Raw genomic sequence first — 27,289 nt, 5'->3', positions numbered from 1 at the left:
AACTAAGGAACAAGCCAGGCATATAATAAGACAATGTCAAAATTGTGTGACCTTTTTACCACAAGTTAATCTTGGAGTCAATCCTAGAGGACTGATACCTAACCATATTTGGCAGATGGACGTCACACACTTGCCAGAATTTGGAAAATTAAAATATTTACATGTTACAGTTGATACTTCTTCTGGATTTTTGATGGGCTCCCTTCATGCCGGAGAAAAAACTAAAGATGTTATAGCTCATTGCTTACAAAATTTTGCCACTGTGGGTGTTCCTAAACAGTTAAAAACTGATAACGGTCCTGGTTATACATCTGCCTCTTTTAAACAATTTTGCTCATCATTTGGTATTACTCATATAACAGGAATCCCATACAATCCACAGGGACAAGGCATAGTTGAAAGAGCTCATCAAACTATTAAAACATACCTATTAAAGCAAAAAGAGGGAATTGGAAAGGGGTATATATCCCCCAAAGATAAACTTAAAATAACCCTTTTTACTCTAAACTTTTTAAATTTGGATTCATCAGGACTTAGTGCTGCGGAAAGACATATGTATCCGAAAAATGTACATAAGCCTAAGGTACTTTGGAAAGATATTCTAACAGGACAATGGAAAGGTCCCGACCCAGTTATTGTCTGGAATCGGGGTTCCCTTTGTGTGTTTCCACAGGGAGAACAGCAGCCGATTTGGATTCCAGAGAGATTAACTAAAGCAATTTCTACAGAAAAAGAAAATGATTTGACTCAAATCCATAACAGTTGATATCCAGAGTTCCAGCTTGGCTATTCTTACATCTGCGACAGTGATTAACCACAGTGCTTTTTTCAATATCTATTTTATTATTGCATTTTTCCCACATCGTAAAGTTCTATTTTATTTTTTGAGCTCATACAAACCTAGGTTAATGTTTTTCTGATCAGTTTTATTTTTTGACTGTGGAGTTCTTAAACATTGCAATGGAGATTTCACCTAGGTATAGCTACAAGGCCTTTATTCACTATTGTCTTATGTGTTGTATGTTGTGTGCACATTTCTGTTTTGTGTTGTATGTCTGTATGTGTATATGTCCATATTTCATTTATGAGGAGCGCTCATGAAAAAATGGATCCGAATTTTTTTTTATTCACGTGATTTAAATGGTTTAATTTAAATTAGGTAAACAGCTGTTAATGATTGTCTTTAAAGGTGGTTAACAGATCTGTTTGTTTACTAATTTAAATTAGGTAAACAGCTGTTAAGGATTGTTTTTTAAGGAGGTTAACAGATCTGTTTGTTTACTTTCACCTTTCCTTTTCATTATATTTAATAATTCTGTTCAGGATAATGTCTCTTTAGCGTCATTGCCAGAATTCCCATCTCCATCCCAGTGCCGGTGAAGACTAAGATAAAACCAAACTACAGCTTCTATGATAGCTATCACAGTAAACTGTATAAACTGATGCATCAATGAATATAACTCAACAAGTTATGCTCAATCAAGGACTCGATTTACTTTGGGAGGAAATGGACATATTGATATACTCCTCTGGTTTGAACTGCCTGCAGAACTTGCCTGGACTATATATCAGTTGCATGCATTGTGAAATATCGTCTGATGCAGCAAATTATGGTACTGCTGACATATCTTTGCTGATGGTGTCACCAGTGATGCAATTTTTCCAAAAGAGCCGTCAATTGCCTTGGTGTCGTGGCATTTCTGTATCTTCCTCCCTTCTACTAGTGATGGTCTAAAATTTGGGGGCCAACAGAGGTGAGGCTAAGAACCTCACCCCCCCACTGGCACCAAGGCTAAATTTGGGGGCCAACAGAGGTGAGGCAAGAACCTCACCCCCCCACTGGTGCATAGGCCTATCCACAAGCATGGCTGAATGCTGGACCGGTAGTCAGTGACGGGTTGATCTGATTGCAGTGGATTCAACCTAAGACAGGAGGCTGACGCCTAAAGGTCAGTTTTCCCATGACGGGTAAGAACCATATGTTGAACTGGACAACCTACCAGGCACGGTCCTTAAGCCACATTGCTTGTTGTTTAATTAATCAGAAGGGGGGAGATGCTGAGGGCCATTACGAAGTAGGAATGACGCATCGAAATTTCCTTGCCAGCGTACCCCATGTTAAATTCGCTGTTGACCTTGCATGTGTGTTTGAGAAAGGTGACCCTGCTCAACGACCAGGGAGGATCCAGGATTAGGGTGTGTCCTGCAGTTTGAGGAAGTATCCCGCTCCTTGGGTTAAGGGCGTTCCCAGTTTAAGACCTTGGATTTTAGGGAAGTTTGATGTTGAGGGTTATTGCTGCTGGAATTAGGGCGTTCCTGCTGCCTGAGCTCCTTTTGAGTTCTCGTGAGATTCAGAGAGCATTTTGGGAAGAAAGCCTCGTGGAGTAGGTGAATTGGGTGGCAGAAGAACTGGGATTGCCCCAGAGCGTGTGTGGAGGCCGGTGTGAGTTCGGGAATAAAGAATTGCTGTTTGAATCTACAAAGCTGTGTGGTGGCTCGTGATTCTGTGCCCAGCCAAGACTGCGGCACTGTTATACAAAAATAAACAAAGAATATGAAAAAATGTACATATGTATGTCTCTAAGTCCCTTCTAAAACTTACTCCATAATTACATGTCTCCTACTGAAACAACTAAAAATCGTATTATACATTACAAATGCAAATGATCAGGTTTAAAACAATATCATCCACTATGCAATTAATCATCCCACATTACAGTTAAATGCCTCCCCCACTATTTTATGAACTTCTAGAGGGTAGGGAATGTACTCAATCTCTGTAGCCACATTCCCCATATATAGCAGGTGCTCAATAAATCTCTACAATGAACTGAGTCTCACATTTGACACTCACTTCAAATTCTGTGCCTATAGCTATGTTTTCTTTCACATACCCCCAAACTAATGCTTTTTCACAACATAGCTCAACCACCACCAAACCCTGCACAGTCTTCTCCAACTACTCCAGCCCACAAAACTTTATGCTATACCCTCCATATATTTACTAGATAGGAGCTATCTGTGAAAGATAAAACAAAGTACCATACACTTATATTTCTGCATTCCCTCCCACTAAGCTTAACAGAATAGTCAGTGAATACTCAAGAGAATAACTCATCATAAATCCGTTCATTCTGGAAAGCAAACAAGATAAAGAAAAAACAGCAATGGAAAAGATGCAAAAGATGAGTCAGTCCTTTGAGAAAAAAAAAATAGAGGCATTAATCTTGATTCCATTTCTCCTATCCTTATTATCCTCCAAATTTCAGAGTTCAGCTGAAACACAGCATCTTTTTCTCTTTTTTTTAGTTGTAGTTGGACTCAATGCCTTTATTTTTCTATGGTGCTGAGGATCGAAACCAGTGCCTCACCTGTGCTAGGCGAGCACTCTCCCACTGAGCCACAACCCCAGCCTCCCCAACCCCCAACACAGTATCTTGATTACAAGATTCCCTTTACAGGTTACACTATTTTAAGTGTTCTTTTCAAGCTCTCTTGCAATTCAAACTTGAGAAGGTACAATGCCCACCTAATCATAATTCTAAAACCAAATGCAATCAAGTGTCAGGAAATAATAGCTTTCTGTTATACATAATAACATTAGACCACCTGGGCTTCTAAATATTGCACAGGATTTTTTACAAACAGCTAAAGGTTTTTGTTGTTGTTGTTGTTGTTTGCTAAAATATTACGAAGTTATAGTTCTCAAACTGTTGGGTTAAGAAAATAAAATTGTTAAAAATAAATCTTTAAACATTAGTCCTATCTTACAAGTTCAGTCATAAAACTTGAGAATTTAGTTATCCGCATATTTTAAATGTTATTATAACTATCAAAATGAAATATGATTATTTAAAATAATACCACCTCCTACTATAATTTTGTTCCAAAAGGGACTATAACTTTCAATTCTATTGCTAATACTTCTGCTAACTTAAACAAAACTACTGAAGTATGTATATTGGTATAGAAACACATTTAATTCAATTTCTTAGAAAATCTACAAATTCAAAATCTATAAATTATTTCATCTGTGTGGTATAATTTTATGGATATTTTCCAAAAATGAATTAATCTTAAATAAAATTTTAATACATACCAAAACAACCAAAATTCAAAAATTGCTATTATCCTAATAATTTGCCTTCTTGATGAGTTTGTAGCTATTAGGTGGCTTCACAGTTGGAAAACACAGGGCAAACAATGCATGGCTCCCTCACAGGCCTGGATCAACAGACTGGAGTCACATCCTGATTTAGGTCACTTATTGCAAGACCATCTCTCCAGGCTGGTTTCCTCACCTGTAGAATAGGAGTGATAATACCTATTTCTTAAGGTTGTTGTGAGTGTTTAACATGATAACTGGTGGAAAACTAAGTACAGTCTACTAATTTAATATACACATGTGCCAGGCACTGTTTATATGTATTATGAAGTCAGTCCTCACAACAACCTTGTAGTATATTGTTTCCCTTTCACAGATAAGATTGAAGCAGAGAGGTTAGGCAGTTTGCCCAAAGTCATAGAGCTAAGGAGGAGAAAAATCAGGATTCCAACCCCACCCTAGAGTGCAGACACATTCTCTTAAGGGTCCTGGTCCTGGTGTGTGGTGGGGGAGAAGCTTTGGTCCTAACGCTGCCCCTTAAAAGACAGGACCTCTTACTGGATCTTCCAATTGGGCAAAGAGATTGCATAAAATAGTGCAAAGCACAAATTATGGTAAAACATTTCATGTGTATCCCTTTGGGCTAAGGGATACAATCACAGCCAAGCTCCTAGCCAACACCTGCCATAACAAAGCTACCTTAGATTAAGGAACAAGGAGCTACATGCTGTACTTTATAAACTCCTTACATACCATACCCTTCAACGGTTTATTGCTGCAGTATGAGAAACAGTATGGTTAAAAGCACAGGATGCAAAGTCAGACCACCTGGTTTTAAACCATAGCTCCACCACTTACAAACTAAGTGATCCTGAACAGAAATCTCCTCTGGGCCTCATTTTTCTCATCTGCAAAAGGGGAATAAAAACAGTCTTTACCTCAAAGGATTATTATTGTGGTCAAACAGTAAATTTAGTTAATAATTTTATTTAATAACTTTTAAAAATAAGCTTATACATCTAAAGGACTTAAAAAAAAAGTTCTTGGGTACATGGTAAGTGCTCAATAAATGTTAGTTATTATTAGCTATTTCACTAACTTGGAAAGGTTTCCAAACTATGTTTGGTAACTTAAAAAAGGTTGCAGAACAATACCTAACTTGATTTTATTTGGTCTTTTAAAAAATCTAAAATTATACATAAAATATATATTTTAGAAATCTGCTCCATAAATTTATAAGTTTGCATGTGAACAGAAAAACAAAATGGAAAGACCAACCTAGGAGTAAAAAGGGGAGAAACAGGGCGGTACTTTTCCGTTTAAGAAATAGGACTTTTCTTCTCTTCCACTCTCCCTCCTCCTCCCTAATCTCTCCTTCTCCCTAATCTCAGGGGAAACAGGATTATCTTTCTTCCCCATCTAAGGCAGAGTTATCTGTCCTTGAGCACACACCCACCACAGAAATGAAGCCAAAGGCACCAGAGGACCTCAGGAATGACTATCACCCAAATTAATAAGTGAATTACAACTCCCAACAGAGAACACTGGGAGTGTAGCCTTAGAGTCACCTCTTTAGAAGCAGCCTGTTCCTGCTGATGGGCAGAGTCACACAGCCTATGGGACAGGAATCCCCAGTGTTTCTTCTTTGCTAGCAAAGCAATAAAACTTATTTTTCCTTTTTCTCAAAACTGTGTCCTTGCTATTGGATTGTCATCAGGAACAAGGACTAGGCTTTTCAGTTAACACTTTCATTCTATTCTCTACGTACATTCACACACACACACACACACACACACACACACACACAAAAAAAAAAAATATGGGTAATTTTTACTTTTTTTGGTTCTTTCCAAATTTTCTATAAGTGAATGTGTTTTCATATAATGAGAAAAAAATATGGTGACAATAGTAAGGGCAATTACGGTGATGTTAGGCAAAGGCAATGGGGATGAACTGCACCTCTCTCAACCTCCAAACCTAATGTTAGAAAGGCATAAGTAACAAAAATGTATTTTCAGATGATCTAAACACACAAAAGTAAGCAGTTCTTTGGGCAAAAACTGATCAGAAATTATACAAATGTCTGAGAGTTATGGAGATAATTGATAATATAGGGGAAAACAACTTTACCAGAGATCTACAAAAATATAAGCAATTATATTTCTTGACATTTATTACCACATTCAAACAAGTAAGCAAGCTAACTGACAAGGATGTTGTAGACTGTATCATTATTGTAATGACAAAAAGTTAAGACTATAGGCATCAGAGAAACAGCTAAAATCCAAAATATATGGAATAGTCAGAAGCAGCCCAACTCTGGGATAATTAAAGAACAGAGTAGATCTGCATGCACAGAAGATTAATGGGAACAGTATGATCACCACTTCTGAAAAATCAAACTACCTATACATTTAAGAGAAAAGTCCAAAAAAGTTACCAATTGTTACAAATATCACTCTTGGGGATCAGATGATGTTCCTAGCTTCAAGGAGGGGTGGAAGACCAAGACCTTTACTTTATACACTTTTATGCAGCTTGAATGTGTTAGGAGACATGTATAATTTTGTGCAATTTTTAGAAGCAGGGGTTCAAGCAGAGTTAAAAACGAGATCCTGTGTGTGAAAGCACTCAGCTTAATTTCAACCCCTACATTACTACATGGATGTCTGGCTATCAAAACATGTCTATGGGAATGTCTTTAGGAACATAGCCCAACAGGAACACAGAGATCCAAAACACAGAAGCCAAACTTTCCCCAACTGTTAGGAAGAATAAAGTCAGAGTACAAGCAGACCTAGCAAAGGTGGGACTCTGCCCTAGTTCAATTAATAATCCATCTTGGTAGGGGGAAAGGAGGAGGGAGACTGACTTTTATTTATAACCATTACAACTTTCTTCAAAAAGGAATGTTTTTACTCTATTAACTGTCCATGAATCAAGCAACTAAGATGCATTTCTGCTTCAATGGAAAGGTTCATTAAATCATATATGGCACTTAAGAATCTATGTACAACATCTGATATTTTGTTATTCACTGACTTTCCACTGGTAATGTATTCATCTGTTTTCGTCCTGTTTCTTCAACTAAACCGTTAGTTCAATTTAGTTCAGGGCAACCTCACTTCAGGAAAGCTGCACAGAATACTGAAAGAGCAACAGACCCAATGTCAGGGCCTGTGGTTCTCAGAAACATTTCCATCACTTAAGAAGCAAACTTGAACTGACCATAATTTCTTTGTTTCAGTTTCCACATCTGTAAAATTAGGAGGTTAAACTAGATGATCTTTAAAGAATTGTCTGTTCTACTATGATATTTACATTTGTCATGGGATCTAATATGAAATTGAGAATAGCCATTTATATTACAAATTTTTCTCCACATTTTTATAATAGAACATGTACATATTATCTTCATAACTCAATGTTTAATAGAGATTTCAACTAATTTTAATAATATAATAAAATTTATTAAGCATATACCATTTACTTGGAACAATTTTAGGCATTTTACATGGATTTACTTATTCAATCCAAATAGATACTGTCCTCCATTACAGATGAGGAAACTGAAGCCCAGGGAGTTTTCTTGTCCAAGGTTACACAGCTAGAACACAATAAAGTTAAGATTCCAACCCTGGTAGCCCAGCACATTTAACCATGACACACTACTATATCTACTGCAGGACAGGAGAGTATGTACACTACACCAGCTGCTATTTCTGGATACAGGTACTCTTTTCTAGCATATCACCCTGATGCTAGATTTCAATCAGACAGAAATGATTCCAAATGAACAACCAGAATGTGAACTATCTAAAAGTAGGAAAGAATATTAAATGTAGCTATTAAAAAAATTTTTTTTTAAATCTAGTGACTACAGAGCCCAAATTGCCAGGCTTTTCTAGAATTACCATCCCCCTTCACTTTGTGTTTCCAGAACACCATGCAGTGACTCTTACAGTGTAGATCTAACTAATAAAACTTCTCTTCCATCACTTAAGTTGAGTTCCAAATCAGCAGACATCATCATCTTCTTTGTATGGGTTATGCTTACTGATGATTTTCTAAGATGCTGTCTTATTTTTATATTGTAGGTCCTACGTATATTCTAAATCTATGAATACAGAGCAGAAAGAATGTTGAAGTTGCTATCTTTCCAACCAAATTGCAAATAATTAACAAGACTGATAAACTACAGACAAAAACCTTATCAGTGATGGATTATAAGTATCTATTGGCCACTCTCTAAACTAGATATTTTAAAATCTTATTTAGTCATACAAGTCCTTTAGAACAATATTCTGCCAATCTCCTCCAAACAATGTTTCCAAAATTAGCACCATTTTTAGTATCCCTGGTACAAAAACATTTTTTAGCGATCACATATGCCAGGAACTACACAAGTAAGTTGTCTAAAACTTCGCTTTTGCAGGGCATGATGGTGCATGCCTATATCCCAGCAGCTCCAGAGGCTGAGGCAAGAGAATTGTGAGTTCAAATCCAGCCTCAGCAAAAGGCAAAAGCAAGGCGCTAAGCAATCATTGAGACCCTGTCTCTAAATAAAATACAAAATAGGGCTGGGGATGTGGCTCAGTGCCCCTGAGTTCAATGGCTGGTTCCAAACAAAACAACAACTTTGCTTTTTATCCCCCCCTTTTTTTTACATAAAGCAAACACTTCTTTTATAAATAATATAAAAATATAGTAAATGGGAAAGTTAATGGTGATGGGCTGACTGGCTGACTTAACCAGTGACAATGAGGAGAGTTGAAGATACAAACTATAGAAGTCAGACTGACAACATGCCTAGTATACAAAGGGAAGACATTTATTTTCTCATGTAAAAGCCTACCTTTGGTACTGAACAGAAAATACTGTCATTTAAGTAGAGAGAACATAGGAGTAAGATTACTAAAACTGCATTTGGGTATATGGATAATAATGATTGCAGTGCAGAACTTACTGAGTTTAGAAATGCCCTCACCGTATGTTCAAATGGGGGATAAACTCTAGGGCTTGGAGACCAAGAGCCTTTTGAGCAGATTAAGGAGTCATCAAGTCATCACCCAATCCTTGAATCAGTTCACATTCAAATTATAGCACTTTTATATCAAATAGAAATACTATACATTCAATGAATATAACTTATTTTTCCAGGCATGGTCAGGATATTTATCAAATCATCACAACCCTATGAAGTAGGTAGCTGTATTACCATCCTTCAAAAATAAGACAGCTAAGGAACTGGGTTACATAGCTAGTAGTTTGGTAGGCAACCAAACATTTGATTCAATATGAGAAAGGGAAGGAAACATGAAGCAAGTTAAAAACTGTAGAATTTTAGTTAGGACTATTCTGATTGTTTACAACTGGTTACAGTTTAATTTCTGTTATGAACTTGTTGTTGTTGTTGTTGCTAACCTAAAAGACAATTTATCTCTCTTCTCATCTCAGGCTCCTGTACTGCTAGAACGTGAGGTTTTTATGCATTCTGATTTTGTAATTTCTCCTAATGGAGCTGTATCTTATTTATGTTTGAACCCTAATCCCCAAGTCTTAACAGTAGAAGATACTCAAAAGAAGTTTTTTACCAGTGGTCCATTTTATGCTTTGAATATAACCCTTGCTGCTCTGCCACTGCAATTTATTTTTAAAATGGACATGTTTCTTTCTCTTCCTCTCTCCCTGTTCCTCCCTAATCTCTCCCCTCCCTAATCTCAGGGAAAACAGGATTATCTTTCTTTCTGAGCCTAGAGCCTAAACAAGAGTAATCTGTCCCTGTATACATCTACCATAGGAACAAGTAGCACAAACTTTGGGGATGGCGATCTCCCAAAGTAACAAGTGAATTACAACTTCCAACAGAGAACACATGGAATGCAACCTTTAAATCACCTCTTTAAAAGCCCCTGGTTTCTGCTGATGGGCAGAATCACAGCCTCTGGGACAGGAGTCCCCTATGTTTCTCCTTTGCTAGCAAAGCAATAAACCTTCTTTTTCTTTTTTCTCAAAACTGTGTTTTGAGAAAATCACTATTGGATTGGCATCAGGGACAAGAACTGAGCTTTCAGCAACAGTTTGTTGTATGATTAATTATTCCTGCTTTTCGAAAGTATCTGATCCTTTAATAAAAAATTTTTTAAGTCTAACTGCTATGTAAAGTTAACTTCCAATATTATTTGGATTGTCAAAGTTAAGAACACTTTGGGTCATTCAAATTATTGACTGTGGTGGATGGACTCTTCTAAAGTAAAAAGTAAATATAATTCCCATAAACAAAACCTTTTATATTGCCTACCGGTCAAAGTTCATGGCACCATTCTTGAACTTTATCACAAACACAACCCACCTAGGGCTAACCAAACCACCTGTAATTCTTCAACCATATACTGCTACAAAATGCACCAGCTGCTTGGTGAAGTTCCCTTTAATCAAGGCTCAGCTGAAATTTTCTAATGCCTTCTACATCAGCATTTCCCCCCTTTTTTCTCTACTACTCATCTTTCTATCCTCAGGTCTGGCAAGTAGCAGCTTATTAAGTGTTTAATGCTACTGAAAGAATGATTACAACATGATTTGGTAAATCTGCTCGTACTACATAAAATATTGGCCCACCATCAAAAGGCATAACTCTAGGCTGTTTTCCATTATTAATAAGAATGGTATTTCTCTGTTCTACCCTATAAACTCATGAAGATAGCTTGTACCTTCATTACCAGCTAAGTATATCATTACACACAAAACTCATTTTAACGACTGCCTCTTGCGGCTGGTACCGACAAATCGCTGAAGCCCGCAAGCCCCACCGCCTCTAAGAAGCCACTGCAGCCCCAAATTGGCCAACCCCTCCTCCCCCACGTCTCCGCGTCGCTCGTCATCCCCAGCCAGGCGCCACCCTAGTTCCATCCTGGAGAGGGTTTGGGGCGACCCGGCCGGAGCCCTCTCGTGGGCGCAATGCTCAACCGCCAGCAGGAATGATCCCGGAGCTGGCACCTACCTCCTGCTCCAGACGCGGCGAGAACCAACACTCGCCAGCACCCTCCAACGGCCCCAACTGCCGCCGAGCTTCTGGCCGAGAAGCTGGGCGCCGAGCAAGGTGCCAGTGCACACCTCCAAGCCCGCCCCCACCCCGACCCGCCTGCTCCCAGCCCCGCCAGCCCCAGCGCCCCCTGTCGGGCCGGGCATGTCACAATCCCGCCGAGGGGCGAGCTGCTCACCGTCACAGCCCCCGGGAGCGGCGGGGAGTCACCGCTCGCGGTGTCCAAGAGCGGCTCCCGCAGCCCCGCGGGCCCGCACAGGCGCGGCGGGACGCAGCGCCTCGCGCCGACCGCCCCTCCTCCGCCGCGGGCTCCCGCCTTCCCCGCCCCAGACCGAGCTGCGCTCCGCCCCTTGCAGCCGCCTCCCAGCCCCCGGCAGGTTCGCGAAGTTCCCACCCCGCCCCCGCACGCCGGCGCCGCAGGCTTGGCCGCCGCCCATTGGCTCCGCTAGTTGCTAGGCGATGAACAACCGCGGCCTGCATTGGTCGGGTGGGTGCCACCGAGCCTCCTCCTCACCTCCAAAAAAACCCAGAGAAAAAGAAAACCTTATCCCTGGAGCCCCAGCGCTCTGCTGGTGCAGCTGTGACCGTGCCACCTGTTACGCCCTGCGATTCACCCGGCTGGCCCAGCTCCCCGCCCCCTCCTCGCGCCCGTTGCGCTCGGACCCGGGGCTCTGTCGGGGCCGAGGTCCTGGCTGGTTTAGGGCACGTTTTCTTAGCCCCCACTGAGTCCCAGTCCCATTCCAGGAGAAAAGTGAAGCTCCTGGAAGAGCCACGTGCGTTTACTAAAGTGGAAGAATAAACCAAACAACCGAGTCGGCGTCCAGAATTAGGTCAGGCCCCAGGGAAGGGAGGTTCAAGCCTCTGGAATCGTGGATGCAAACAACCAACCGGTAGAAAGGTACAAGTAAAATTAGGGCAAAGAAGCGGACTTGGGGAGAAAAAAGCAGGAAAAAAAAAAAAAAGGAAGATCTTAAGAAATGGCACTAGTGTAGTAGAAGTTTATCCAAAAATGGCTCACAACCACTCGGCAAAATGTGTGCAAAGGAAATGTATGCTGCACGTGGCCAGGGTCATGTCAGCTCCTCCCCAGTCCCTTCACAATAAAAAATTCTCCCGGCCAAGAAAAGAAAAAAGATGCAGAAATCTCAGGCATGTGAGTTGGGTTGTAAACACAAACCTGCACTTGTGTGTATATGTGTAGCCAAGAGAATTTACTCAAGAGGAGAAAAATAGGTTTGAGGGTTTTGAGGAGGCTCCTGAGGGCACTTCGAAACCAAAATAGGGATGAAAGAATAAGAAATACTAACACTAAAAAACAACTTAACACACACATTATCGCCAGTCTGGATGAAGGATCAAGGTGAGAAAATGAATGGACCAAGGTGACGAGGACCTCAAGAGCCCAAGGAAATTCTCCTTTGTGCCTTGGGCCTAGGTAGGGCCCATCTTTGTAGGGTCGCTTTTAGCGCAGAACTGGGGCTAGAGAGAAACTGATTACTGCAAAATATTAATAACTTATTCCCTGACTCAAAATATTAATAACTTGTTCCCTAACTCCCTCTGCTCCAACAGAGGTTTTGAAATTTCAAATGTCCACTTCTCAAAATACCACTCTTCTTCCATCTCAAGGAGCCACTTAATATATGACAGTTGTTTTTCAAACAGCCCTTAGGGCTTCATTTTGACCATTTCACCACCTCCCAGTCAAAAAAAGAAGAGCTCACCTCCTGACTAGAAGATGAATCAGTTCAATAAACAAGGTCTGGCAGACCCTGTTGTGACCTTACCATTGATGGTAATATTTGAAGAAGTTTTGAGGTTAGGCCAAGGTGAGCTTTGAAAAGTTTGACCTTCCCCTTAGCAGCCCAGGGATGAATCAATCAGGCCTATCTGAGTAAACCAGAGGTTTTCAATCTTTTGGTCTCTGGACTTCTTTCCATGCATAAAATGCTTTTCTTTATGCGGGTTCTATCTGTCAATATTTATCATACTAAAGACTCAAACTGAGAATTTAAAATTATTATTTTTAAAAAATAAGGATAAAAATTAAAGTCAACATATATATAGCACATTGTAATGAATAATAAACCAATTTTCAAAAAATTAATAAAAGAAATAGTATTTAAAATTTTTCATATATGTTTAACTTCTGTCTTAATATAAGAAGGCATTCAGATCTTCATACTTGCTTCTGCAATCAATGATTGCACTATTTCTAGGAAGGTCTGCAAAACTCCATTGTGCACCCATAAGAGAATGAAAACAGCAAAAAAAAAATCTTATTATTATATTAAAATATAACTCTCTGAAAAGATCTCCCCAGGATTCCACAGATCATACTTTCAGAACCACTGATCAGAACCACTGATTCTTTGTCAAGGACTGATTGAGGGGCTAAGAACGTGACTTAATACTGGTCAGTACATAATGAGAAATGAGGGGTGGGAGCTTCAGGGGAAGGGTTTTATTCTTCAGTCCCATAAAAAGAAATCTTTTCCTTACTTCTTGTCTTCACCACCCTCCAGTGAGCAAGATATGTTTAGAGAGTCACAGTGGCACATCTTGTAACCATGAGAGAAAAGCAGGAAAAATACAGAAAAGGTACCAGAGCCCAGATTTCACTGAGTACTAAATTAATCTTCCCTGGCTTTGCATTTGTCCCTACTGCTCATCATGTGAAATAGTAATGGCCTGTTGCTTAAGCCTTTTTGGGTCAGGTATTCAGTTACTTTCCACTAAGAAGATCCTGACTTCTACACAGGACAAAATAATTAATATTGTACCTGAAAGTAGTCTAGGGATACTCTGAGCCAAAATCTGGAAGAAATTGGGGTTGATAGAAAGAAATTTGCTATGATAAGGAATGATAAAGAGCAAAGATAGGATCCGAAATCTTTTTGAAAAATCTTTGATTTGGCTCCTTTCTCCTCTTTAATAAAATTAAGGAGATATGTCTAGGAAATGTTACTATTGTCCAAAACACATGAAAACTTTCACTCTTGCTCCTCTAGTTTATTTACATCACAATAGTCAGAGAAATCCTTTGAAAACACAGTAAGATGCTTTGGCTCTCCTCACTCTGTGGTTAAGCCAAAATTCTTACCATAGTTACAAGTTGCTTATAATCTGCTGTCTATCTCCTTACTTTCTGACTTTATGTCCTTCAGTTCTATCAACTAATTACTCAATAACTAGTAGCCACCACATTTTCCCTCAACCTTGCCAGCCACATTCCCTTGCATTGGCTATTCTCTCTATTTGAATGGTCTTTCCCTGAGCATCTGTGTATTTCCTCTTTGAGGTCTGCTTAACTGTCACCATCTTTGTGAAGCCCAACCTGACATTATTGAAAATGAGGACCCTCTTCCACCTCTCCAAATCTCTCTCACTTTGCTCTTATATAATCTTTAACAATAATTTATAGTTTCCTTATTTTGATTGCTCGTTTGGCCTGTCTCCCTCCACTAGAATGTAAGCTCAGTAGGAAGAGATCGTGTCTGTTGTGTTCATTAATATATCCCCAGTGCCTGAAACAGGTACTGGTACTTAGTGATTTGTGAATAATTATTTGGTGACTAAAATGATTGTTTTTTAACATTTCAAAGTAAGCATCTTAGTAAACTGCATATGTATTCCACTGATGCTACTCAAAAAGTATCACGTCTGTAGGCAATCCATTTGTTGAAAATAATTTTTTCTTTGAAAATAAGTCATTTTCAGGACAATCCAAAAGTCATTCAGAGCCAAATCCAATGACTATATTCTGGGGCCAAATGTTAAAATGCTAAGTTGGTGTTTTTCCTATTAAGATACTGTGTAAAGATGAGTAGGAAAAAACAAGATGTATTTGATTGGGAGACTGTAAACTAACCCTGAACATAATTTCATAGAGGAATTCGAAAAAAAAAAAAAAACAACCAGCAACCAGTTGTAGAATAAGTGCTATATGCCATCACTTTTTGCCTTTTTAAAAACAACTATATACTTTTTTTAATATCAGAAATTGAACCCAGGGGCATTTAACCACAGAGCCACATCCCCAGCCCATTTTTGTATTTTATTAGAAACAGAGTCTTGCTGAGTTTCTTAGGGGCTCACAAAGTTGCTGAAGCTGACTTTGAACTCATGATCCTCCTGCCTCAGCCTCCTGAGCTGCTGGGATTATAGGTGTGCACCACCATGCCTGGCAATATATACATTTCTATGTTTGTGTTTATGTGTGAATGAAGTCTGTGGACAGACTTCCATTTTTGCCACCACTACATCAGAGTCATCTTTCAAAAATAGAAATCAGTTCCTTTTCATCCTGAATTTAAAAACTTTATTGGCCTATCAATTGTATCCAGTAAGAAATTGAACTTTTTAATTCAATCCTACCCAGAATGATCTGATTCCTGAAAACTCATTCACAGAAATATTAAAGCTGTAAAGTTAAAGGGGAAGATTTAACTCCCCCTTTAACTCCCCTGGCCTTTTGCACTTTCCATTCACTCTTTGTCTGTGACACAATACTGAAATAAATCAACTTAAAAGGAGGAAAGGTTTATTTTGGCTCCCAGTTTCAGACTTTACATCCATGATTGGTTGGCCTGTTGCTTTGGGGCCTATGGCATGACAGGGCACCACTGCAGGGAGCACATGGTGGAGCAAATCTGCTCACTTCATGGCAGCTGGGAAACAAAGAGTGTTCCCAGTGACTATGTCCTTCCTTTAGGTCTCACCTCCTAAAAGTTGTATCACCTCCCTATAGTGTTGTGGGCTGGGGACCAAGTCTTTAACACATGGGCATTGAGGAAGATATTTCAAATCCAACCTGTAGTAGTCTTCCTGGAAGGCTCTTCCCACAAAGGTTCAAGACTCTGATTGTTCTCATCATTGAGATCCTGCCTCTCTATATAAAGCAACCTCCTCAAGCTCAGTCTTATGTGTTTCTTGGCTTGTGTTCTGGCTCCTAGCACTAAAACATAAGTGAAGGCAGGAACTGTCTTCTGTATCCCCAGATACTCATGCCTACAAAGAGTGCATTATTGTGATTTTAAAATATTTTAATTCTGCTGAAATAAATAGCTTCTGACCCCCTCCGTATTCTATTCATATGTCTTCCTTAGAAACAACTATTTCAAATAACCCAGCAAGCGTTCTAGATGCACAGCCTTTAGCATGCATATTCAGATCTGGATAATAATGGGCCAACTCATAAAGGCTTTCTGCTGTAATGCATACCATCTGGGTTATTTCAATAGCAGCAATAGTTTCTGGATCTATCAAAGTACATTTCTTATTAGAGCCTGTGTTCTGTAACAGATGAGAATATGAGCTGAATCACTTCTGCTTAATGGTCCTGCTTTCATTACTTTTGTGTTCTGGCCAGGATTACATTTTCAGGGATAACGGGGAGGATAAACTAAGTTTTTCTGGATTCTGAGCTAGGCACTTTTGAATCTGTAGGCTTTTCTTACTTGCACAATCAATTTAAAACTGTTATAATTCACTGTAAAACATTATGGAACAGAACTCAGGGGCCAAGAGACTTCAGAGTCTTATCCATGGGCTTTAGAATGATCAGGAAGTACTCTGTGATGGAGGAAAAACTGGAGCAACACCTTGGGACAGTCTTCATTCTGCAAAACAAGCAATAGTTCCATGAGTTTAAGAAGCCAACTAGATCCCTCCCCCACCAGAGCCCACTCACCTCCAGACCAGACCACCAGCTCTGTTTTCTGACTTGTAAAACATGGCCTTAAACTTAATAGGGTTTGGTTGCTCTACTAAGAAAATTTCTACATCATGCTGTTTTTCCCAAAATGATTTATTTCAAGCCAATTCCTTTGGATTTGGGCCAACATCAGTAGCAGTTAAAATGACAGTGTGTGCTGCCTACAAAGTGCCAGCTGAGTTTGCAACAAAAACAGACCACTGCTGTTTATAGTTCTTTTTACTTCCATCCAGGTGAAAACCCCAGAAAAGCAAACTGTCCTTTTTTCTTCACGACTCTGCACCACTGTGTCACACTCAACCATGTTAGCAGACTAACAATTGGTGTTCCACACTTCTGTATGTTCTTAGTGTTTTAGATTTTGTGTGGTCTGCTGAGTGAGTGTTTTACCATATGATTTCTTTCAAAAGGATTCATTTAGGGGAAGAACACCTGCAGAATTTTATCAAGCACTAATAACTTGGTTCCCAACTTTTCATTTGTCCAAAGATTCATTTATTAATTTTAAAATGTGCTACGAAAAACTTGATTATACATAAATCACTCAATCAGTTAATACGGTACTATCATAGAAAGGTGATCAAGTATCAACTAGAGTAGATCTCAAGTGGTATTTCTAAGAGAGAAGCTTACTACCTTTAGTAAATGCAGTGTGCACACATGCAAAATATGTACATGCATGCAAACATATGTGCACGATAGTCATCATCATAAACATTCAGGACGACTATTCTAAATCATGATACAACACTTCAACCAGGTAAACTCAAGTTGTTCACAGAGTCTCATCTTTAGTATCTAATGCCTAGCATAATATGACTCAGTTTGCTTGTTTTGAGACAGGGTTATCCTGTGTTGCCCAGGCTGGCCTTGAATGCCTGGCCTCAAGTGATCCTCCTACATCACTTCTCTAGTATCTGGGACTACAGTAATGTACCACTGTGACTTTTATAGTTTAACTGAAATCTTGTGGGGTTTTATCACACAGCCTATAACTATCACTTTTTAAAAAGTCATCATGTAATGTGCATACTCTCAGGTTTCTTCTCCAGTCTTGTTTTTGCCCAGTTCCCCCTTCCATTCTAGCACACGCACACACTTACACACAGATATGCAAACTCAAAGTCACACACAGCCATGCACACAAAACTAGCCATGCCAATTCCAGTGGCCTCTATACATTTCTCATACAGAGCAATTTAGTTCATTGTACTCTTAAACTTTACAATTTTAAACTCAGAGCTTTGCTCAGCCAACAAAGGACCTTCCAAGGAAGTGAGGGACTATAAATAATGCAAAATGTTTTCCAGTTATACTGAAATCTGTTTTAAAATCACAGAGTGCAAAGATCCAGCATTAACTTGAAAATTCAAACTGACTTAATTCTGCACCTAAGCATCCTTTTATTTCATATTGCCCTCTTCTCCCTTTTCCTTAAAATGGATCTTGATGATTTAATGAATATTTATTTAATAATTATGACATGCCAAGCACTAGAAAATGTAAGATAAGAAAAGGTCTTTGTCTACAACAGCAACTAAAGAATCTCCAAAGAAGACAAAATAATGACAGTGTGAGTATTGTAAGAAGTAGAAGCCTGACACAGTGGCACACACCTGAAATCCCAGCTGAGGCTGAGTCAGGCTGAGGCAGAGGATTGCAAGTTCAAAGCCAGCCTCAGCAATGGCACAATGCTCAGCAACTCATGAGACCCTGTCTGTTTCTCAATAAAATAAAAATAGAGTTTGAGATATGGCTCAGTGATCAAGTGCTCTTGAGTTCAATCCCAGTACCCTCCTCCAAAAAAAAAAAAAAAAAATTAAAAAAAAAGAAGAAGAAGAAGAGCATTCCAGCATTCCATAAGGCATTTGAGTAAGAATGCCTGGGCTGAAACCTTGGCTCAGGCAACTAGGTTCATGTTAGTATCAAAAAGCTCCAAACCCAACCTACAAACACTTTCCTCTGGCCATTTTGTTTAATAAACAACAAATGCTTTGTATTCTAAGCCACTATTGGGTTGGTGTTACTCCTAGCCAAAAGCACCTTATCTGATAGTTCACTGAAAAAAACTCTCATGAAGTGACCTGAGTTGGTAATATTTCATTTTATTGATATGAATATCAAATGTTACAAGTGGGAACAGTCAAAAGAGAAAAAAAAAAGTCAATGAGAAATGCAATATAGGACTTATTTGTAAAGCACAAATTGAATGGAATAATTAAGAAGCAGGAAAAATATGAGATGTTAGTAAGTTTTCCATCACTATGACAAAGTACTTGACAATCAATTTAAAGGAAGGAAAGATTTATTTTGGCTCCTGTTTCAGAGGTTTCAGTCCATGGTTGTTGGTTCTGTTGTTTGGGGGCCTGTGGTAAGGCAGAATGGTATGGTTGGGAGTGTGTGATAGAGCAAAGCTGCTCACTTCATGATGGACAGGAAAGAGGCAGAGAAAGAGAGAAGGAGGGAGGAATCTCGGTCTCAATTTCCCCTTCAAGAGCATGCTATAATGATCCAGCTTCTTCCACCACAACTCCACTTCTTAAGGACTCTACTACTTTCCAATAGCATCATCATCTTTGGACTGAGCTTTCAACATATGAGACTTGGGGGGACATTTAAGATTCAAACATAATTAACTGTTATGTTTTATATTAGAAATATGTACCTAAAGTATAAATGTCTTTCTGAATCATACTTTCTTTCCTTAATATTTTAATTAGGTCAGAAAAGTTTAAGCTTATTGTACATCTTTTCATTAAATTATCGCTGTTCTGAAAATTTCAGTTCACAGGACTAAGTTTTATTGCTAGTATTTGTTTTATGTAGTAGGTATTTTCGAGGAAAAATAATATGTAAATAATATCTTTATAAATCAAACCATATTCTCAATGTGACAGTTAGTGAAGTTAGATGTTTAAACGAAAACTATGGTATGGGTTGGGGATGTGGCTTAAGCGAGTGCGGCCTGGGTTCAATCCTCAGCACCACATACAAACAAAGATGTTGTGTCTGCTGAAAACTAAAAAATAAATATTAAAATTCTCTCTCTCTTTAAAAAATAAACCTATGATAAATCTTTCTGTATGATAGACTAGTCTTTTTATCATTTGTCTATTCTAAAAGAGTCCTAATTTAATATGATAGATTTCCTTATCTATCATCATTTAAAACCAAGATTTTTGTGAGGTGAAGAGTTTTCTGTAGTATGAATCACACTATAGAAGGCTAAGATGTTGCAATCAGCCAACCAGTTTGTATCTTTTTATTCTGCAATTGACTATTCAATTTTATCTTAACTTATAAATCTCCACTTGATTTTATCACTTATGTTTTACTTTGCAAAATTTCTTTTTCTACCTTCTCAGTAAAGAAGAAATCCAGAGGCTTGTCCCCTGATGGATTTTTTTTTGTGAACCTCTATCAGTGATGTCAACAAATCAGTGATCAAACTGAAGTATAATGAAGTAGTATCTGCTTCATACTGAATAAAACACCCTCATACATATTCAAGTCTGTAAAACTCTGATAGCAATTAAAATACAGTAATACAGCTTTAGACTTAATACCATATATGAGTTTGCCTGTCCCTTTAAAAAGAAAAGCAATTGCATTTTCGTTGCTGGGCTCTCTTGGCGTTATTTTATCTTAGCAGCTGTTCCTGAAGTCGACATTATTCAGATGAAGCTTTTCAAGCTCATTGTTGTGTTTTTCAACTTTTGTATGCTATCAAACACAAAATCCAAATTTAAAATGATGGGTAGGGGTGAGGACAATTAAAAATACTGGAGAAATAAAATAATACCATGAAAACCCCTCTAACTTTCATTTAACAAAGATAAAACTCTTGAACATAATCTGCCTGAAGCCCCAGTTACAGTAGCAAGGCAAAACCCCTGCACCTCTAAGCTAAAAGTTGGAGGATATATTTAGTAATAAGTGTGTGGGGGTGGGAGGAAGTATCCTAAATGGAAAGCATGGAAATTTCTGAGGCTATAAAAGGTGAAGAAAGAGAACATGAACCCCTTTTGGCCCCTCTGGAAATAAGCACATTATGAATTTTGCTAAACACAAATACTTTTGGTATAGGAAGAAGCAGCATACGACTCACATTTCCCACTTCAGATGTATTTTTGTTTCACTTGCTTTCCAGAAGGCAATGCATGCAGCACAATGCTCAAAAGTAAAAACTCTGGACAAGAACAGTGACTGCCATGTGCTTGTGTGGAAATTCACATTTTGTGTTTAGTTTACCAATTAAACCAGTAGGTTAGGTAAGAGAAACTTCACCAAGATTCATTACTTTAACTTATTTGGGGTCTATGGTTTTGATTTTTATGTCATCTATAATATTTTCTATAGTATGATGTTACTAATTTATTGAGCCATTACTATAAGCATTGTTCTAAGTGCATATTAACTCATTTAATCCTTAAAATAACTCTGTGAAGTAGATATTGTGATTGCCTTTATTTCCTGATGAGGAATTAAACAGGGAGAGGTTAAATAATTTTCCCAGTTAGTCAATCGCAGAACTGGAGTTCAGAGTCTTCTCTTAAACACCCTGTCATCACCAATCTGTTTAGAATGCCTTAATCTCTGTGCTGTCCAGTCATTTTACTTCAAAAGATTGCTAATTAATAAATAAAAATCTTCAGGGCTGGGGTTGTGGCTCAGAGGTAAAGAGCTCACCTGGCATGTGTGAGGCACTGGGTTAGATCCTCAGCACCACATAAAGTAAAGTAAAGATATGTGTCCACTTATAACCAAAAAATAAATATTTTTCTAAAAATGAAAATCTTCCTAAAACCGAGCTGCCTGAAAGCATGGCCAAGGTCTCTTTCTCACCCCTTTTCACAATTGCCATTTCCCCACTTGACAGAAAGTTATTCTCCTCACAGATCCACATTTCACCAAGGTGCATTGTCACAGGAGCAGAAAATTAGAAGCCGGGGTGGTGTTGAGAAAGGAAATGACTGTGATGACCCAAAACAAAATTGTCACCAGAGCAGTAAAAATCACTGAAGTCATAGATCATTGCATGATGTGTCATGTAACTGAAAGGAGTCCCAGGAGTTGAGTAATGCTGCTAAATAGATTCCGTATCCGCATCTATTCATTTCTATGAACATAGTACGTCAGGATTTATATTTACGAAAGCAGCATCATCAAGCACATGAATAGAATTGGGGCAGAACTCTGTCTTCTTCTAGCTGTAAATAATATCCATCTTCTGGTAAGAAAAAGCCTCTTCCATGTAATTGATGGATATACTTTCAATAAAATTCTATCTATCTATCTATCTATCTATCTATCTATCTATCTATCTACTTATATTTTGGTACTGGGGATTGAATTCAGGAGCAATTTACTACTAAGATACATCCCTGCCCTTTTCCAAATTTTTTATTTTGAAACAGGGTCTCACTAAGTTGCTGAAGATGGTGTTGAATTTGAGATTCTCCAGCTTCTGCTTCCCAAGTCACTGGGATTGCAAGTATGTGCCACCTCAGCAATAAAATTGTATTTTTATGTTTAAAATTATGTATTAAATTGTAATATAGCTACTATTTAATCAACTACTGTCTGTGCACACATCAATATAATTTTGTACTAGCAATTATAATAGCAATAACTATCTGGAGACATTTTAACATCTAGAATATTAGAGTCACGGGTAAGTAAAATTACATAAATATGTAGTTATAATATCTGGATGAAGAATGATATAATGATCAATAAAACTCTTTTAAGTATGAAAATATTCAATATGAATGAGAACACCCTGTGGGGGATAAGTGAAAATATGAGTTGAAGAAGAAAAGGAAACAATGCAATCTTCTATTGAAGAAAAGCTGATTCATGTACATTTTAAGTGAAAAGTGTTGAGTAATAAATCATTGCGGGATTTAGATTCTTTTGAATAAATTTAGAGTGAGCTAATTGCTTTTGCAATATGCTGGAAATTATACCCTTTGCAAACTCGTGATGACAAATTATAGGTGGCAACATAAAACCGTGGGAGGAATACTAGGTTTCTCAACTTATTTTCAGGGGGCCAAGTGGGCCTCACAAATGAGACTCAAATTTATCTTTACCCACCTTTGTCTACAGGTTGTCTTAGTCATTTTTAAGTCAGTTCACTAAGCTGAGAGCTGCTTCCTTTTCACGTAAGTAGGAAAAACTATCATTTGAGAATTTGCAAAGAGATTTCCCCTTATAATTTGAGTCCCAGTTTTCCCTAATATTGTGGCTTAACTTGTGCAAATTTACTTTTTTTTTCCTCCTTGCCTGTTTGCCTGACTAGCTTAGTCACTATAAAAGAGTGTTTTTTTGAAAACAAATTGTAATTGTATATATTTAAGGTAAACAACATGATGTCCTAAGATCATAAATATATGGTTATGTTTATTCTAAAATGACCAGTGTAGGGAAACAATGAAGATATCCATCATCTCACACACTCACTCATTTTTTTTTCTCTGTAGCAAAAGCAGCTACAATCTACTCATTTAGTAAAAATCCTGAATATGATGCATTATTGTTAACCATTCCCCTCATGATACACATTAAATCATACCTTGAACCATTGGGAAGAGCATCAAGTGGATTTAGAATAAAGGAGAAATTTGATTAAATGATTTACAAAGAACACACTGGCAGAAATATGGAGGATGGATTGGAAAGAAGTGAGACCAGTGAGAGAGACTACTTAGGAGGTAACTGTAATAATCCAGGGAAGAGCTAATGAAGACCTTAATCAAGATAGAATGTGAATTGCAGGTGGCACTGACTTGAGTTCTTCAGGAAGAAGGATGGACAGACAGCATTATTAAATCAACCGAATTCTAATGAATTTACTTCGTGCTTTCTCTTTATCTAAGAATTGCCTGACTCAAGTTCCAAGAATAATCAAAATCAATTATTCCTTCCTTTTAAGTGGCCACCAGGTTACCATGTCAGAAGTATTTATTTCGATGAGCTCAAGCTTCCCAGGTCAAATTTCACCACTCACCTCCTTATCTCCCTCTGTCATCAGAAAAATCCCCTCTAACTACACTGTTGTGAAAATTCTTTCTTAGCTGGAGGGGAAACCTGACTTTCTGCTGAGGCCCTGAGTTCTCTGAAGTCCTCATGAGTGGTGGCCAATTTTCTCTAGTGTATCACTTTCCACTGGGCCAGCAGGTGATGGAGCGTCCTTCTTGCTCCTCCTTATTACTTTCAAACTTTTGTTTCTTCCTTGCTTTCCTCCATCAGTTATTTTGAAGCTCATGGCATCAGACTGTATCTGTTAGTGAGTTTTCTGTTACTATAACAAATACCTGAGATAATCAACTCATAAAGATAAAAGGCTTACTTTGGCTCATAGTTTTAAAGATTTCAGGCCATGATTGAAATACCTGCTTCAAGGACATGCTGCCAATGACGTAAAGACCTCCTACTAGGCTCTTAAAGGAACCATAACCTCTCAATAGTACCACAGAGGGGAGCAAGCCTTAATCTTGGACGTTTGGGGAACCCCCTAAGATCCAAACTATAGCAACTTCCCTCCAGACCTCCTTGCTGTGGTCTTGCCTTTTGCTCCTGGTCACTTCCACACATTGTTGAAAATTTTAACACTTTTAAAAGACAGGTGTACTGTCTTTCTCTCCTCTATTCTCTTGTCATTATTCCCAGTAATTTTCATACCTACAGAAATAGTCCATGCAATCCTATGGGCTCCCTATTCCTCAATCTCTTTATTCCTAGTGATCTGGTCTTCTACCATTCTACTTCAGCCACTGTCCTCTGTGGTTGTCCTTAGACCTTACCATTTACAATTACTGCATCCCCTCAATTATCTTAGTTTCAAGCATCTTCTACAGTTTTAGATCACCCCCCCCCCCACACACACACACACACACACACACTCAGCTCAAAAAATTCACACTCTGGACATGACTTGCTTTTGTGGTCTTCGTCACACACAGTAACCTCCTCCAAGAGAGTCCGTAACTGCCACCAGGGATGATATAGCTTCATGAGTAACAGTGCAGCCAGCTCCTCTCTGTGGTACTAGTGGGAGGTGATGGATCCTTTAAGAGCCTAGTGGGAGGTCTTTAGGTCCTTGGCAGCATGCCCTTGAAGCAGGTAGCAGGATCTCAGCCCCTTCCTCTTTCTCTTTCACTTTGTAGCTCTAAGGTGAGCACCACTTGCTCTTGAGATGATGTGCTACTTTCCCACAGACACAAAAGCCACAGGGCCAAGTGGTAGTATGGAACTTAATATAAATTCTCTTGATACAAAAGGGTTTTTTTGTTTTGTTTTGTTTTGGTACCAGGGATTTAATCCAGGGGTACTTAACCACTGAACCACATCCCCAGCCCATTTTTTATCCTTTTTATTTTGGAACAGGTTCTTACTAAGCTGCCTAAAGTCCACTAAGTTGCTGAAGCTGGCTTTGAACTTGTGATCCTCCTGCCTCAGCCTCATGAGCCACTGGGATTATAGGCGTGCACCATGACGCCCCTGCTTACAGACGAGGTTCTAAAGAGCCATGGCAGTGTGTGTAATAAGAGTCTAGTTGCATTTTTCTCATCGTGGAAGATACCCTATTAGTGAAAAATAGTACATTTGACACTAAGGAAGATAAAGAGCTGATTCTTAGACCTGAACAGAAGAGACGGTGTGTAGATACTGCAAAGACGTTTCATTAGGGCTACAAAGTGAAAGAGAAAGAGGAAGGGGCTGAGATCCCGCTACCTGCTTCAAGGGCATGCTGCCAATGACCTAAAGACCTCCCACTAGGCTCTTAAAGGATCCATCACCTCCCACTAGTACCACAAAGGGGAGCAAGCCTGTGGACAATAAGCAAATACAAAAGTGTCTTTTCTCCACCCACTATTCTAAATCCTCAGCAATAAATTACTAGACCTTACCTGGACCTAAGAATTCTGTGATATATTCCTGAATCAAATTGTTTATATTATATCAACAGGCCTGCAAACATTATTTGCCGGTACTCTCTTCCCATTTCTCACCTCTGTCTCTTTTGGTATACTTGGCCTCATTCTGTCATACTAAGATATGATTTCACCAGGAGGTAGAAAACACAAAAAAACACGGGCACAGGTTACATATGAATATAGCAATTGAGTTACTTTTATTTGCTTGTCACCAAAGAGCCATTAGAATGATATCTATTCCAGAAAATTTCAGGGAGACACTCTGATTATCTCCAGATGGGTTATATGCCCTTTCTTGAACAAATCACTGTATCCTAAGGAATATGGTCAACAGATAGCTTAACTTGGAACCCTTACTAAAATCCTCTGCCAGAGGCAGGGTTACCATGATTGGTCATCCCAGCAGAGCTACATGGAGTAAAGGAAGGCAGTTGAGGGACTGCTGCCATGAAAAAAGAAAAAGGGATGCAGGATCAACGAAAGCGACAGGAATACCTACCAAAGGTTCTAAAGTGGAACAGGAACCTGGAAATGTGGGCAGCCAATAAATCCTAGAAGACATGACTGTAGTACATTTAGATTACAATTTGTTCCATACTCCAAGTGGGATTGGTAAAATGAATTTAAATGTTTTATCCAAACAGCTGTAAAGTTCATACTACTAAGCAAGGGCCCAGTAAACGAAAATTCAAGAACAAATTAAAAAGTCTATTGTTCCAAATTTCCATCACATGAGACACAAGTCCAATCAGAACAATATGATTAATGATGCCTTTCATTTATCATTTTCTTAAGAAGTAAAGCTTTAAATCCACCTCTGTGCTTTTATGCAAACCTGGTATAGGGAATCAAACACACAAACACATTCAAACATGGCCTTGAGAACCAAGAATAAGTGTTTGAAGCTTTTTATCTGTATACAAAATTTGCTATATCATTTATTTGGTATACTATTGTTGATAATAAATGTCTCCTTTTTCAACTATATAAGAAACAACAAGCAAGCAACGAAATAAAGAAAAACAGGAAACTCCACAAACTCCATTGGAGGTCTTCATTTTCTGTTGTTTAATTTCTAAAGCCCAATGAACTATTTATAATCTGAATATTTTCAGAATTCTACATATTTACATGCTGCTACCTGACTTGATAAGTGAAGGGACTTAAAACAGAACTGTAAGCAACATGGATAGAATAGTCAAACCCAGACTAAATGGCTCTTCAGTGTGAATGCAGTAGGCTGGTGGTAATACATGGTATTATCTAAGGATCCAAAAAGAGAAAAAGTGAAAAATTTTCAAAAATATATCTCCCTTAGTTGAAAGTCTTGATGTCTGAAACTCCACCTGAAGTAATTATGGGAGAGAGACGACATATGTTGCTCTTGTCTGCCTAGCACCTATTCATTCTACCGGTGGCAGCATCTTGATTTTCCTTAAGAAAGCATCTTTCCCCAACTCTCCTTGAAACTCTTCAGTACAGTT

General features: G+C 38.6%; 1 protein-coding gene across 5 annotated transcripts in view; it reads right to left on the bottom strand.

Moving 5' to 3' along the window:
* The window catches only part of SSX2IP (SSX family member 2 interacting protein), a 43,097-nt gene extending 31,634 nt beyond the window's left edge, over window positions 1-11,463 (bottom strand). For 3 of the 5 annotated variants that reach the window (XM_081305067.1, XM_081305070.1, XM_081305071.1), the window contains exon 1: window positions 11,326-11,463. The gene's annotated coding sequence lies outside the window, so the exon portion shown is untranslated. Of the gene's footprint in view, window positions 1-4,099; window positions 4,302-4,963; window positions 5,014-11,105; window positions 11,238-11,325 lie in introns of those variants that run through there. The other 2 variants (XM_081305068.1, XM_081305069.1) reach the window with 2 other exon arrangements.
* Window positions 11,464-27,289: the final 15,826 nt, after the last annotated feature.

The sequence above is a fragment of the Spermophilus citellus genome, assembly GCF_964194105.1.
Source record: "Spermophilus citellus genome assembly, chromosome: 9".
NCBI classification, from domain to species: domain Eukaryota; kingdom Metazoa; phylum Chordata; class Mammalia; order Rodentia; family Sciuridae; genus Spermophilus; species Spermophilus citellus.
The sequence above is the reverse complement of the archived record's forward strand: the minus strand, read 5'-3'. Positions and strand labels throughout refer to the sequence as shown.